Here is a 15,473-nt window from a genome sequence, read left to right as displayed (position 1 = left end):
CACATTCTTGTTCTCATTCACTTTTCCTCAGGTATTTTATGTGTATTTTAATCTATTTTATGCTGTAAATTCAAAATCTAAACAAAAAATCTAGATTTTTATCATCTTATTTTAATATTTTCCTTGCACTATTCTGAAAGTCTTTGCGTACATCTTCCTTGGAATTTTTATTCACTCTTTAGTATCTACAATCTAGATTATTAAATTACTAATAATGGAGGGTTTACATTTTTAATGTCAAACCTACAAAGCTAAGAACCTTCCTAACAGCATGGCACAGCAAGTTGTAATGTCCCCTTTCTTGAGCAGAACCAATTGATGGTCAATTAGCCGATTTTCCAAGTTTCCCATAGAAGGATAATTGGTAAGTTAAGAGGAACTACGAAGTCCTTGGAGAGCACAAGTTCAATATTACAGGTCTGCTATTCATGGTAATGAACTTAATGATGTGGACCTTCATGACACTTCAAGAAGTGATTTCCAACATTTACGGAGTTGTCCAAACTTCTTGGAGTGATCTATTTTTAGTAAGTCACGTAATTGTCTGTGATCATCATCCCAAGTCTTCAGTATCATGTTGGTACAATCAATTTTTGGTTTCTATGTTGTATCAATGCTTTCCACAACTAGGGCAAAATAATTCATATAGTCACTTAAGTTTCTAATGTTAAATATTAGAGCTAAATATTTTTTATAAAAAGGTATTAAAGTGAGTTTCCAAGTTGGACAACAACGGCATCAAGGAACTGTTTTCATGTTCAAATATTATTTAGCATCAGGGAATTTTTTTGTACGTTCAAATATGATTTACTTTTTAAAAAGGTCATTTTGGTAGAAAACACTTTATTATATTTTTAAATCGAATATTTCCATCCAAAAAGCTATACAAGGATGTGGGATCATTTGTGAGGTTTCACTTGTTAATGATTTGCTTTTATGTTGGAATGAGCTGGAGTTCTTCCAAATCTTCTTGAGGATAAAACTATTATGAAGTAATTGGTAAAATACTTGCTTGTTATTAACAAAGGCCGAGAGGTCTATATATACAAAAGAATAAAGTGATGTTTCCTTAGGGAACAATCGTAAAAAATAGAAAAATTCTATTTTAGATAAAAGAAAGCTAAAGAAAGCTAACGGGTAATTATAGCTAACTAAATATTAGAAACATTCTAATATTTGCAATAGATTACCATTAACTAATAATAGATGCTTATCTATTATCATAATACCCTCCCTTAATGGTTAATCTATCCACAACACCAAGTTGTCCTCTAAATTTAACAAACTTATCAGGACCAAGAGGCTTGGTGAGAATGTCTACAGTCTGATCTGTAGTAGGAACATACTACAAGTCTATTGACCCATCTTCAACCAGCTATCATACGTAGTGACAGTGAACATCAACATCCTTGGTTCGTTCATGGAAGACTGGATTTCGTGCTAACTTGATAACGCCTTTGTTATCAACAAAGTAGTCAGTCTTGCTGGTGACATCTGCATATCCTCAAGCATCCAACGAAACCAATCAGCTTCACAACCTGCCTTGACTATCCTCTGTATTCAGCCTTTGTAGAGGAGAGAGAAACTGCCTATTGCTTCTTACTGATCCATGTGATAGCACCTGATCCCAAACTGAATACATATCCAGAAGTTGACTTTTTATCGTCAACAGAGCATGCCCAGTCTAAATCTATGAACCCACTAAATCTAAGGTTAGAACTTTGAGAGTAAAGAAGTCCATAATCTAAAGTGCCCTTCACATAACAAAGCACGCGCTTTTCTACCATCCAATGATCAGCCTTAGAAGCTGTCATAAAATGTGAGATCTAGCTAACTAGGAAGCTGATATCAAGCTTAGTAGCAGAGAGGTAGATAAGGCTGCCCACTAGTTGCCTATATGTTGTATCATCAACAGGAGGAGAACCAGACTTGGCTAATAACTTGAGACCTTTCTCCATGGGTGTAGATGCAAGCTTGCAATCCCGCATACGGAATTTGTCTAACAGAGCCCTAACATATTTGGACTGAGAGATGAATATATCAAAAGACTGTTGCCAAACCTCAAAACCTAGGCAACAATGCATGAGCCCAAGGCCGGTTATATCAAAAGACTGGCATAAATTCTGCTTGATTTACTGAATCAAAGATGTCAAATTGTCAGAGATGATCAAATCATCCACATAAATAACTAGAAGGATGATATCATTGTCAGTAGTCTTGATGTACTAATTTAAGTCTGAAGAACTCTTGAAGCCTTGATCACTAAGGTACTTATCAATTTTTATGTACCATGTCCTAGGGGCCTGCTTCAAGCCATAGAGAGCTTTCACCAATATGAGAACCTAATGGTCTTTACCAGCAACCTTGAAACCAGGAGGCTGTGTCATGTAGACCTCTTCATGGAGATCACCATTCAGGAAAGCACTCTTAACATCCATCTAATGGACCTTCCAGCCAAATTGTGTTGACATGGCTAGGACTAATCTAATTGTGCTCATCTTTGTAGTAGGGGTAAAGGTCTCCTCATAATCAATGCCATGACGCTGAGAAAAGCCCTTCGCAACTAAACGAGCTTTATATTTACCCAAAGTACCAAAAGATTTGTATTTGATTTTGTAAACCCATTTACAACCAATGGGTTTCTTCCTTAGTGGAAGACTAGAAAAGACCCAAGTGTTATTCTTCAGCAGGCTCTGATGTTCAAATGTCATGGCCTATTCCCACTATGGAATTTCTTTAGCCTCGGAATATGTTTGAGGTTCAAACATACTGTAAATGTTGGCCATGAGAGCAAAGTTAACCGACTTTGTGGGTTTTCTCTTTTTCCGAGCAATTCTCCTATCAATGAGGTCATCATCACATAGATTAGCAAGTGCCTTAGCCCACCACTTAGGCCATAGAGGAGAACGACCAACATTAGTATCAAGAGATGCTTGGTGACCAGGTTCCTCATCAAAAGAATCTGGATAAAACTAAGGTGAAGCATCTACAAATCGAGTTGATCCTACAAGAGAAGTTGGAGGTGTCTGTATAGTGATTAGTGGTATGGTTGGAGTTGCAGGAGCTATTGGAACCCTCCCATCAAGTGGACCTAATGGAAGCCTAACTCCTAAATCATGAGCCTTCATAAGCTGGTTTGTTGGATCAGGAACAGAAATAGGCATGAATGGTCCTCACTGCTCATCAAAGACTACATCACGACTATACAGGAGACAAGATGTCTCAATGTTGATCAAGCAGTAGGGTTTGTGAGGACTACTATATCCAACAAGCATTAGTTTCTGACTCTTGGCATCCAACTTGGTGGACCTAATGGAAGCCTACCTCCCAAAAGATGAGCCTTCATAGGCTAGTCTGTTGGATCAGGAACAGGAGAGACAGGCATGAATGGTCCTTGCTGCTCATCAAAGACTACATCGGGACTATACAGGAGACAAGATGTCGCAATGTCGATCAAGCGGTAGAGTTTGTGAAGACTACTATATCCAACAAGCATTAGTTTCTAACTCTTGGCATCCAACTTGATGCATGACGCATTAGGGATCCAAACAAAAGCAAGGGAACCAAAAACCTTCAAGTGACTGATTCTAGGCTTGCGACCTGACCAAGCCTCTTCCAGAGTCTTACCTTTGACCACCACTGTGGGTGACCAATTCAAAAGATAAACTACAGTGTTAATTACTTCTACCCAGAACTTCTTCAAAACATATCTATGTTCGAGCATGGATCAAGCCATCTCAGTGATTGTTTTGTTCTAATGTTCAACTACATTGTTCTATTGTGGTGTGTTGGGTGTCGTCGGTAGAAACTGTGTAGCCGAAAAATTCATGTCATCGGTAAAGACTTTGTAGCCGACAGGTAGATTAGGATTGTTTTGTAGCCAACGGACCCCTTCGGGAAGGTTCGGCGAAAAGTATTTATACCCCGTTTGGGTACATTGTAAATCATCTTATGCTCTGGATGTAATCTATTGGCAGAGGCGAATAAAGAAGTACTGTTGTTACTGTTCGTGTTCATTATCTATGTGCATTTCTTAATTAACCTATGCAGTAAACATTTGGCACCGTTGCTTGATGGACCTGGCGCAAAGACTGGAATGAAGACTAATGCCGAATCAGTTGAATAAAAACAAGAACAAGTTTAAGGACAAAGATGAAATTCGCACAGCTCAGGGTAATTTAATTCTGGCACAACAGGTGGAGCGCCAAAGGAGATTCCAGAGGATTGCCGATGGAAACAGGAACGCGAATGAATTGTTGGAGACTCGACAGCAAGTGGAGTTGGTGGAAGAAGCACGGGATGAGTTTTTGAATTTGTGTTCGTTGAGGGAAGAGAATCCAGATGGAAGAGAATCGACTCGCACGGCTTGGAGTGCCGAGGGAGCAAGAGTGTGGAGTGAACTCTTCGTCTGGGATACACTTCCGCAAGGGACAACTTCAGAAGATCCTTCTTCACCAAGGTTCACAGCTGTTGAGACTGTCAGTGTGGGAGAGCAAACCGCAGTTGTGGGAGTGCAGACCGCCGGTGTGGGAGTGCAAAGCCACGGCGTGGGAGTGAACAGCGCCAGTGTTGCAGGACCGAGGAACGCCTGTTTACAAAATCCAGTTGTGATGGCGGGACCAAAAGAAAAGCTGCCGAAGTTCGATGGCGATGGTACGGTCGATCCCATCCGACACTGTAAAACATGTGAAACGATCTGGAGGGAAAATGGCATAACTGATGAAGATGAATGGATGAGGCAATTTCCGGCAACCCTACGGGGTGTAGCAATTGATTGGTTTACCAGTACAAATCCACAAAAGCTAAACAGCTGGAATAACATTAAAAAGGAGTTTCTTGCAAAATTTCAACTGTTGCGCAATGATAATGAAATTGTAGGAGAGATCTTCAATACTAAGCAAGGAAAGAATGAAACTGTCCGCGTCTACGCCAGGAAATTAAAAGATTTGATAAATAAAATGAAAAATAAGCCAGCAGACAGACTTCAGAAAAGATGGTTCGTGGAAGGCCTACGCCCGAAGTTGCGGAAGAAAATGAAAATTGTGCCGCCGTCGTCATACACGGAAGCATACAACAGAGCACTGAACTTGGAAAGTGAGCAAAGGACAAAAAAGAAGAAGAAGAATAGTTCCTCCGACTTCGATGACGACGAGTTGTCGGGAGAGGATAGCAATGATGATGAAAACAGTAGCAAGAAGGTTCGCGCCCTGCAGAAGGAAACAAAGGGAAGTGAGTTGTGGTGCACGGAATGTAAGTCTGAAGGTCATACCAAAGGGTCCTGTCCAAAGAACCAGTTCTGCGACATCTGTCAGATCATGGGACATTCCACAAAAGAATGCCCCTTCAACATGAGAACCAGAGGATCTCAGCAGGTGCTTCTTACACAGGCAGCTTCCACGTCAGGAGGGAACGGAAATGCAAACATTGATGGTGCCACTTCGGGTGGGTACGGAATAATAGCAAAGGGCAAAACAACAACAATGCGAACAATAACAATAACAATGGCAGCCAAAGTCGAATCCAGTATGATGCAAACGGACGGTCGATCATTCAATGCTGAGCATGTAATTTGTGGGGTCATTTTGCGCAGGATTGTACAATGGAAGACACACCGAAATTATTATTCAGATGGTGCAGACTAGGCGACCATGAAGATGCCAAGTGCCCAAAATCCGAAGTAAATTTGATAACTATTGGGACAGATGAAGAAGAGGTTCTGGCAATTACGCTGAGGCAAACAAAAGTGTACCCAGACCCGACGGAAGAAAAGAGGAAATTTGGGGAAGTGTGCACGGAGATTGAAAAGGCATCGCAGGCGAAGACATCTCAGTTGAAGGACACCACCGGCACCTCGGCAAGGAACTCCGCGGAACAAAACATTGTACGACAAATCTTACAAACAGAGGTACGGGTCAAGATAAATGATTTGCTTCTTACAATGCCTCAGCTCAGATCTGCCGTCACAAATATTAAGCCAACGACAGGAGAACCAGAAAGAGGGAAGGAAATTACCACCGGTGGAGAAGACCCAATGCTGCTGGCACTTGCATCCGAACGGATCCTGTGGTCATTGAGATGGGCATTCTCGAAAGTGTACTGATGGACACAATTGTCGACAGCAGGTCCGACATGAACGTTTTACCTAAGGATACTTGGAGGAAGTTGGGACAACCAACGCTGTGGCCACCTACGTTTCAGTTGTTGACAGCAGACCAACATAGCATAAAGCCTCTCGGTGTTCTAATGGCGCAACCAGTAACAATTGGCACACAGCCATTCTTGCTTGACTTTGTCATCATCCCGCTAAAGCGAAAAGGCTACGACGCAATTTTGGGCCACGGATGGCTGATTCAAGCCAGAGTTAAACACGACTGGAAGAGAAACACTTTATCGCTAGAAAGCAAAGGGAGAAAGTTCGTCATCGATTTGCACACCCAGATGGTGGGAGAAGAAGCTTTGTCATCAGATTCTGAAGAGGAAGAGGAAGGGAGGCAACATATGGAACCGGATCAGGAGGGAGTGTTGCGGTTAGAGGGAGAATCAACAGATGACGATTTGGATTCGGTCAACAGTCTCTACCACTAGCAAATAGAGGACTACAAAATATTCCAAAGCTGCAATGTACTGACAATTGAGGAAGGTCCAAGGGGGGATGAATTTCCAAAGGAGTTCACTGAGGTAAAGGAGGGGGATGCACCGTTGGATGTTACACCCGCTCATGCATTCAGTGAGGGGCAGACAATCAAGTATAATGAAGCTACACTGCAAGCAATGAATTTGGGGGATGAAGCAGAACCGAAGAACATTCTGGTGGGAGATAATTGGGATCTGCTACTCAAAGCGGCAGCATCCAAGATATTCCTAGAATACAAAGATGTATTTGCATGGACATACAAGGACCTGAAGGGCGTACCGCCAGAGTTGTGTCTGCACCACATCCCACTGATCGAAGGAGTGGTACCTGTACGGAAGCGACCCTACAAGATGAACAAGAACTACGCGGCACAGGTCACGAAGGAAATCAACAAGATGTCGGAGGCCGGAATTATTTTTAAGGTACAGACAAGTGAATGGCTGTCACCTATAGTTATCTCATTGAAGAAAGACACCACCCAAATCCAGATATGCGTGGATTTCCGATGCCTCAATGCAGTCACGATCAAGGATTCCTTCCCGATTCCATTCACAAACAGCATCCTGGAGGTCGCCGGACATGAAATCTACTCCTTTATGGACGGATTTTTCGGATACAACCAGATCTCTATAACAAAGGAGGACAATTTGAAGACCACGTTTGTCGTCAACGATGGGGTCTATGCACACAATCGGATGCCATTCGGCTTGTGCAATGCGCCGGCCACCTTCCAACGGATTATACTGCACATCTTTGATAAGATGACTGTGGGAAACTTCAAAGCATTCCTCGACGATTGGTCGGTATTTAGCGGGGAGGACAGACACCTGGCAGCACTCGATGAATGTATGGAGAGATGTCGCAAGGCGCGGTTAGCGTTTAACCCCAAGAAGTGCAGATTCATGGTTCCGCAAGGAAGACTACTCGGACACATTGTCTGTAAAGAAGGATTGAAGACTAACCCGGACAAAGTGAGAGTTATCCTGGAAATGCAGCCATCCACTAATGTGACAAAAGTAAAGTCTTTCCTCGGACATATAGGCTATTTCAAAAGATTTATCAAAAATTTTGCCCAAGGTGTCATACCCGCTAGACAGGTTAACATGCAAAAGAGAATCATTCAGATGGGACAAAGAGCAGGATGAGGCATTTGAAGGGCTGAAAGTATGATTGGCTATGGCACCCATCTTGGCGTATCTGGACTGGAATAAGGAGTTTCATGTTCACGTTGACGCCTCAAATTATGTGATTGGAGCAACCCTGGCGCAAACAGGTAGCCATGGGTTAGATTAGCCGATATACTTTGCCAGCTGATTGTTATCAAAAACGGAGCAAAACTACAGCACGACCAAACGGGAAGCATTGGGAATGGTCTATGCCGTGCAGAAATTCCGTCATTACTTGCTGGCCACACCCTTCGTCTTCTATGTGGATCATCAGGCCCTGTTGTACATGATCAATAAACCTGTCATTCAAGGAAGGATCAACAAATGGCTACTTTTTTTGCAAGAGTTTACCTTCAAAATCATTGTCTAGCCGAGGAAAAAACATGTCAGTGCCGACCACCTGTCGAGGATCACAACAGGGGAACCAACGGATGGTGTGAATGACGACTTTCCTAATGCACAGTTGTTTCAGATCGCAGTATTACCAGAATGGTACAAGAGTGTTGGAGAATACCTATCAACAGGACAATTTCCTAGCGAAATGTCAACAAATGAAAGACGCAAGCTGATAATTAGGAGCCGTACCTTCCAGTTGATCAACAGATTGCTCTACAAGATGGGACCAGATCATATCCTCCGACGGTGTGTGTTAGAGGAAGAAATACCACGGGTGTTGAAAGAAGCATGTAAAGGTCTAGCCGGAGGACAAATGGGACCTGACACCACTGCATGGAAGATATTGCTCGCAGGACTCTGGTGGCCGATAGTATAAAATGACACACGGGAATGGGTCGTTGAGTGTGACACTTGCCAACGGGCCAGGAAGCCGCTGAAGAGAGACTTCATGCCACTTAACCCCTCCCATGTGCAAGAACTCTTTGAACGATGGGGATTGGATTTTATTGGACCCTTGAAGGTGAGCAGGACTAGATGGTGCCGGTACATTATTGTCGCAATGGAGTACCTCATCAAGTGGGCGGAGGCATGCGCGCTACCAGATAACTCAGTCATTAGCACAGCAAGGTTCATTTATGAACAGATCATTACCAGGTATGGAATTCCATTACAATTAACAAGTGATAGGGGTGGACATTTTGTTAATCATGTCATCCGACTGCTCACCACCGAATTCAAGATTTGTCATTCATTGTCGAGTCCATACTACCCGAGAGCAAATGGGCAGGCCGAGGCTACAAATAAAATTCTGGTATCAATCATTTACAAATCTTGCGCGGTTGAAGGAGAAGATTGGGAGGACAACCTACCCTCAACTCTTTGGGCTTATTGCACAACATACAAGGTGACGACAGGGCACACGCCATTCCAATTAATGTTCGGACAGGAGGCAGTGGTACCGGCGGAATTCATGATTTCGAGCCTGCGCATAGCACTAGAAAATAAGCTAGGTGACATGGAAAGCTTAAGGGAGCGACTGCATAAATTGAATAAGCTCGAGGAGAAGCGACTGCTAGCGTAGTGGGCAACGAAGGTGACACAGAATAGACGTAAGGCATGACATGACAAGCATCTAAAACTCAACAGATTTTAGCTGGGGCAATTGGTACTGAATTACGACAGGCGGAATGAGATTAAGCCAGGAAAGTTTAAGGTCAGATGGGTCGGACCATACCAGATCCTGGAGGTCGGCAATAATGGATAAAGTTGTGGACGTTGGGCAGGCAAGAGGTACCTCAGGCAGTCAACGAATCCAAATTGAAAATATACCGTGCCAGGAAGACTTCGTCGCCGTCGCTGTTGTAGAATGACCAGATAACTCCCTCGTCGTTGTCATAATATAACGGCGACACCTCGATGCAAAATTGAGGTGTTGTATATTTAGTTGTTTTTTTTATTTTTTTTTATTTTTTTTTAAAATCAAAAAAAACAAAAGGGAAGTGAGCAGAAGAGTTTCCATGGGCACAACCCGCAGACAGCTTCCCGCAGGTGGTCCCGTAGACCCCTTTCTGCAGGGTTGATGTCCCGCAGACCCAAGGCTTCCCCGTGGAGGTCTTCCCACGGGCTTCTATTCTTTTCCACGTTCTAATTCCCACAGGCCTAATACACTTTCCGACTGTTGTTCCGCAGCCGGCGTTCACCATTTCCGCAGGTGTTTTTCTGATTTCTGCGGACTTCTTTTTCATTTCAGCATTTGTGTTCCCCTTTCGCGTGCTCTTCTTCTCTTCTCTCGCGGTCACTGTTTATTGCCGAGTGTTCATCCGTGGAGGTTCTTTTGCCGTGGACTTCTTCTACCTTCTGCGAGTGTTGGTTTTCCACCTTCTGCGTACGTCGTTTGATCCCTTCTTCCGCAAACTCTGTATGATTGCCAACCTTCTACGAGTAGGCCTGTTTCCGTTGGGGTCTCTTACCTTCGCATGGAAGTCTTTTTGCTGGCTATCTAGTTCTTCCGCAGATCATCCTAGTATCCCCACGGCTTAATTTGTTGTTTTCCGCTGACAAGGGACGAGTAGCAAGCGATCAGGCAGGCACAGCAGTGTGTGATGGGGACTTCCATTTTCCAGCAGGCGTAGAGGAATTCATAAATAAGTTGCAGACAATCAAGATGCAGAAGAAGGGTGATAGGTGGTTTGCTAAAAAGAAAAAAGAAAAAAACGACGACAGATTGAAGCAGTTCGGAATGAGTAACGGATACTGCCAAAGGAAAGGGAAAACATCAGCGCTTGCCAGAAAGAGTATGGAATCAAAAGAAATCGCAAAAATAGTGTGTTTCATGCATTTTTTGTGTGGGTTTCGGAGTGCTAATTTGGTCTTGGCCGCGAGAGGCGTTGCCCCCTGGACCCCAGTCATTGCGGATATCAGTCGTGGGAAGTCTAACTAGTTGATGAAGACTTGGAGCTGCTGCAGGCATGGAGTGTCTGTGTACCAGAGGCACTTGGAGTAGGTGTTGGACGTGAAGCTGTCTTGGTGGATGCATAGAGAGCTCGAGAGGAGTTGATCATCCAATTGGAGGCAGTACATCGACACTTGACTCAGGGTACTCAGGAGTTGGAAGCAAAGAAAGCAACATGGGTGGCTATCAAGGTCAGCTTGACTAAGGAGACAGTATTGTGTTAGCAGAGGCTACAGATCCAACGTGGTTTGGAGACCAGTTTGGTACAAGCATGAGATGAATGTGAAAGTGATGTGACAGAAGCAGATTTATCTTGTTGTAGTCAGTCCATTAATGTATTTTGTTTGTTAATTTGTCTCAGATATTTTGTAATTGTCGTCCGAAGACGACTTTTTCTTTTGGGGGGGATGATGTCGTCAGTAGAGACTGTGTAGCCGATGGGTTCATGTTGTCGATAAAGACTTTGTAGCCGATAGGTAGATTAGGATTGTTTTGTAGCCGACAGACCCCTTCGAGAAGGTTCGGCGAAAAGTATTTATACCCCGTCTGGGTACATTGTAAATCATCTTATGCTCTGGATGTAATCTATAGGCAGATGCGAATAAAAAAGTACTGCTGTTACTGTTCGTGTTCATTAACTATGTGCATTTCTTAATTAACCTATGTGGTAAACATTGGGTGTGGTCAACTGGCGTTTGATGCCATGAGTATCCAAGAAGCTAGAGAATTCATTAGAACAAAATTCCCCCCCATTGTCTGATCTAAGAGTAATAATAGATTTCCCAAACTCTTTTTCAACTAAAGGTTTAAACTTTTGAAAAATAGGAAATGTGTCTGATTTCTTTTTAAGAAATATGTGACCCACATTTTTCTACTAAAATCATCAACAAATAACGGAAAATATTTGGACCCAAGAACAGAAGGAGTGGCCATAGGGCTGCAAATATCGGCATGAACAAGCTGAAGTACCTAAGAAGCTCGCCATGAATTGCCACTAGTGAAAGGTGTGCAATGTTGCTTCCCAGCTCGGCATGCATCACAACCTCCAAGTTGTTGAGTCTAAATCTCTAGCAAACCGAGGACAAGCTCTTCCCAAGCAAGCTGGGAGAGATAATGCAAATTTAAGTGCCCATATCGCCGATGCCAAAGTGTGCTAACAGAAGATCGCCAAGCAGCCATAGCTAAGTCCCGAGAATCACTAGAATCAATTAGTCAGAAAAGACCATGATCCTCAAGACCTACTATGACAATTGACTAAGTCACCTAATCAATGATGGTACACTGATGTGAACTAAAGGTGACATCTAATTGTGGATAATGTTGCAATAACTAACTGACTAAGTGTAGATTGAGTTCCATCCATGGAACGTAGTACACATCAAGGAAAATGAGATTCCTCCCAGTAGACTGAATCTGAATGCTGCCTTTACCAACAACTGTGTACTCTTCTCTGCCACCAAAAAATAACAAAATCTGAGTAAGGTTGGTAGTCAGTGAACCAGTCTCAGCGGTGGGTGAAGTGACGAGAGGAGCTTGAATCAATGTACCAAGTAGATGACTTCACATGGTCTGCAGGTCTTTTAGCCATGAAGGCATAAAAAGCAAATTTCGTCTGTTCAGTGTGCTCTGCATTATTCGCTTTGGGCTACGAACCTGATTGCTTAGATTGGGCAGCTAAGCGTTTTCAACAGTCAACCTTCATTTGACCAAATTCATGGCAATAGTTGCATTGAATGTTCTTCTTTTGGGAGGCTTCTGAAGCTGAAGCAAAGAACTTTTGCTCAGAAGACTGTTGAGACTTGCCTTTATCCTTCTGAAAGGATTTACAGCAAAGGCTTGCTCTGTGGAGGTGGAGTGAGAACTGCTACCAAACTGTTGTTTCCACCATTCTTGTTGAAGTAGAAGCGTGTAGAGATCTGTGAACTTCAGATCAACACCAAAAGACATGATGTTGAGAGTCTTGATAAAATATCCGTAGGACTTTGGCAAACTCCGGAGAGTGATAACCACAATTTCCTCTTCCTCCATCTTGCGACCAATGGCAAGAAACTAATCACAGATTTCCTGAATCCTATTCAGGTGAGCCTGGAGCGATGTTCACTCATCCATGATAATACAAAACAGAGTGTTTTTTAGGAAGAAAGCTTTGCTTTTGTGTAATGTTCCCGTTATAAAATAAATCATTTATCAAACTAGTGTTATTGGGCCAATTGATTTAATATATCTAGGACCCATTTTTGTTTTGTTTTCATAGTTTGTGTTGCCATCGGCTATCTTTGTACACCTTCGGAAAGTTTTCCAGACGAGTATTTAAGCACGGCTTGTAGGCAGTCTTTAGGTATGCATTTTGGATTATTTCTTTGTATTGCGAATTCCAGTTGGGATTCTCTATTGTTTGCCATTTCGGAAGTGAAAGATCTTCCCTACTTGGCTATTCCGATTTCGGTGGGATTCAACCCTCACCCTATTCCATCACCTTTAACACTTCACTCAAATCTGGTAGGTCGAAGCTTCATTCTTGTTGCAAGCTATTTATTATCTAATATATATATTTTTTGTGTTTTTGTTACTTCAAGCTGGCAGTATCTATGCGTTGGTTTGTGTGTTGGATTTGTTTCTCTAACATAACAACATCTCTGTACCTCTTTCCATCGTCCGTACAGCCTCCTGTCTCCATCTGTACCTTCACCCCTTCACATCTCTGGCATCTTACTTCATCATTGTCACCCTCCTAATCACCCTTCGTACAGCCTGCAATTGCTAAGTGTATGGCTTGCATTATCCCACCGTACGGCCTCTAGGATATTCCGTACAGCTATCAACTTGGCCTCCCTTTCACATCATACGGCCTCATTTATCCATAGCTCCTTCCTTCCCCCCTCCTTGTATGGTTCCATGCATTCATCATACCCCTCACCTCCATATCTTCTACCGTACGGTGCCCTACATTCACCATACTCCTCACCTCCATATCTTATACCGTACGATGCCCACATTCCCTACCATACAGAGTACACTCCCTGTCATATGACCCTGATCACTAGCTCTCCGTACAAGCTTTCAGACCCCGTACGAACCCATACTATCCCCACAGTACGGCCTTCCTGTAGGTCTTGCTTGTGGTCATTCTGAGGCCGTGATGGATCATCAAGTAACCCCGACGAAAGGAACATTACATTTTGTCGAAAGTCTCATGAAGATTTTTGAGATGTGTCCATATCTCAATCGTTGTCTGCTGGATGGAATCTAAGCGAGTTGATCGTCAACTACAAATAATTTGAGAAGCATCACCAGCTCCCGATTATTCAAATTCCTTGTTATCCCGATCAGTACCAAGGACAATCAGACGTTGTGTAACACCCAAAACAATATGATCAATATACCTATATTCAAAAATTGTTATTATCTACTACTTCCAAGTGGCATAATTCCGACCATTAAATTTTGAATTGCTCTCAAGTAGAATGTTAGTTAATGATGCCATAGTACGTTTTCCAATGAAAAGCCGTAAAAATCTGTGAAGGCATGTTCTTCGAGGCAAATAACAAAAGACCTAGAAAATTTAAAAGAAGACCCTAAAGAGAGCTCGAAAAACTAGAAAGAGTAGTCATCAATTTCTAGATCCACTGGCTCAAAAATCGGAGCACAAAAAATGAGGCACTTAGAAAAATCTGATGTCAACCCAATTGAGCTCTTGAAGAATCCACCAAGAATATGTAAAAATATTTTGGATCTGGTACAAAAAATAGGGTTTCAAGAAAAACCCTAGCCAACTGCAAAAAAAACTCCAAATAATGGTGGATTTGGACAAAACAATTGCAGAACTAAACCAAAAAAATAGTGGATACCACAGGCAATGTCTGTTGTTTGAGATAGCGGCAAGTTTATGAGGAAAAACGGCAGATAGGTGCAGTGATTTTCCAATGACATGCCAAGGAAATCGCAAGTTGCAAAAGTCACGATTAGACAGACAAGGAAGTTGTGATTTTCCAGTCAAACGAGCCAGAAAAAAACACAAACGCGAGCTAAAGCAGAGGTAGGGTTTCAAAAAACAGACGTGAGCCAAGAACAAACCAAGAAACTCGCGATTTGCAAGAGTTTTACATTCACAATTTGCAAATGAGTCGCAATTTGCAGATGAGGAACAAATCAAAAAAACTAGCCAAAACTTAGGTTCTTACAAATGAATTTTTCAAAAAAATGGAAACCCTAGATGGGCTATAGAGAAAATCTCAAAAATAAATTCAAAAAATTTGAGCAAATAATTTTGAAAGAAATTATAATTTTTTTTGAAAAAACATAAGTATTGGCTCTGATACCATATTACAAAGTAATTGGTAAAATATTTGCTTGTTATTAACAGAGACCCAGAGGTCTATATACACAAAAGAATAAAGCAATGCTTCCTTAGGAAACGATCGTAAAGAATAGAAATATTCTATTCTAGCTAAAACAATGCTAAAGAAAGTTAACAGATAACTACAGCTAACTAGATATTAGAAACATTTTAATATTTACAATAGATTACAGATAGATTACCATTAACTAATAATAGATGCTTATCTATTATCATAATAAAAACCCTCTTGGAATTGTTGGTTTTGGGAATGGAAAACCCCTAGATAGCTGAGTGGTTTGATATAGAGATCACCATTGTGCTTCAAATAGAAGTTTCAGTTTTGGGTGTTGCATTCATGGATGTTTTTGACATATTTTGATGTTGCAATAAAATCTTGTTGAACATTTTTTATTTTTTTTAGATTTAAGGACAATTGAAGGAGTTCTCTTATCCCTGGGTCATATCACTCTACTTGCTAAGCCGTAC

The 15,473-nt window shown here is 42.0% G+C and overlaps 1 protein-coding gene across 1 annotated transcript in view; it reads right to left on the bottom strand.

Moving 5' to 3' along the window:
- The window catches only part of LOC149562680 (phosphoglycolate phosphatase 1A, chloroplastic-like), a 175,120-nt gene that overhangs the window by 150,888 nt on the left and 8,759 nt on the right, over positions 1 to 15,473 (bottom strand). The window lies entirely within an intron of this gene.

The sequence above is a fragment of the Cupressus sempervirens genome, chromosome 4 (genome assembly GCF_028749045.1).
Source record: "Cupressus sempervirens isolate cs-2001-9-10 chromosome 4, ASM2874904v1, whole genome shotgun sequence".
Classification (NCBI taxonomy): Eukaryota; Viridiplantae; Streptophyta; class Pinopsida; order Cupressales; family Cupressaceae; genus Cupressus; species Cupressus sempervirens.
The sequence above is the reverse complement of the archived record's forward strand: the minus strand, read 5'-3'. Positions and strand labels throughout refer to the sequence as shown.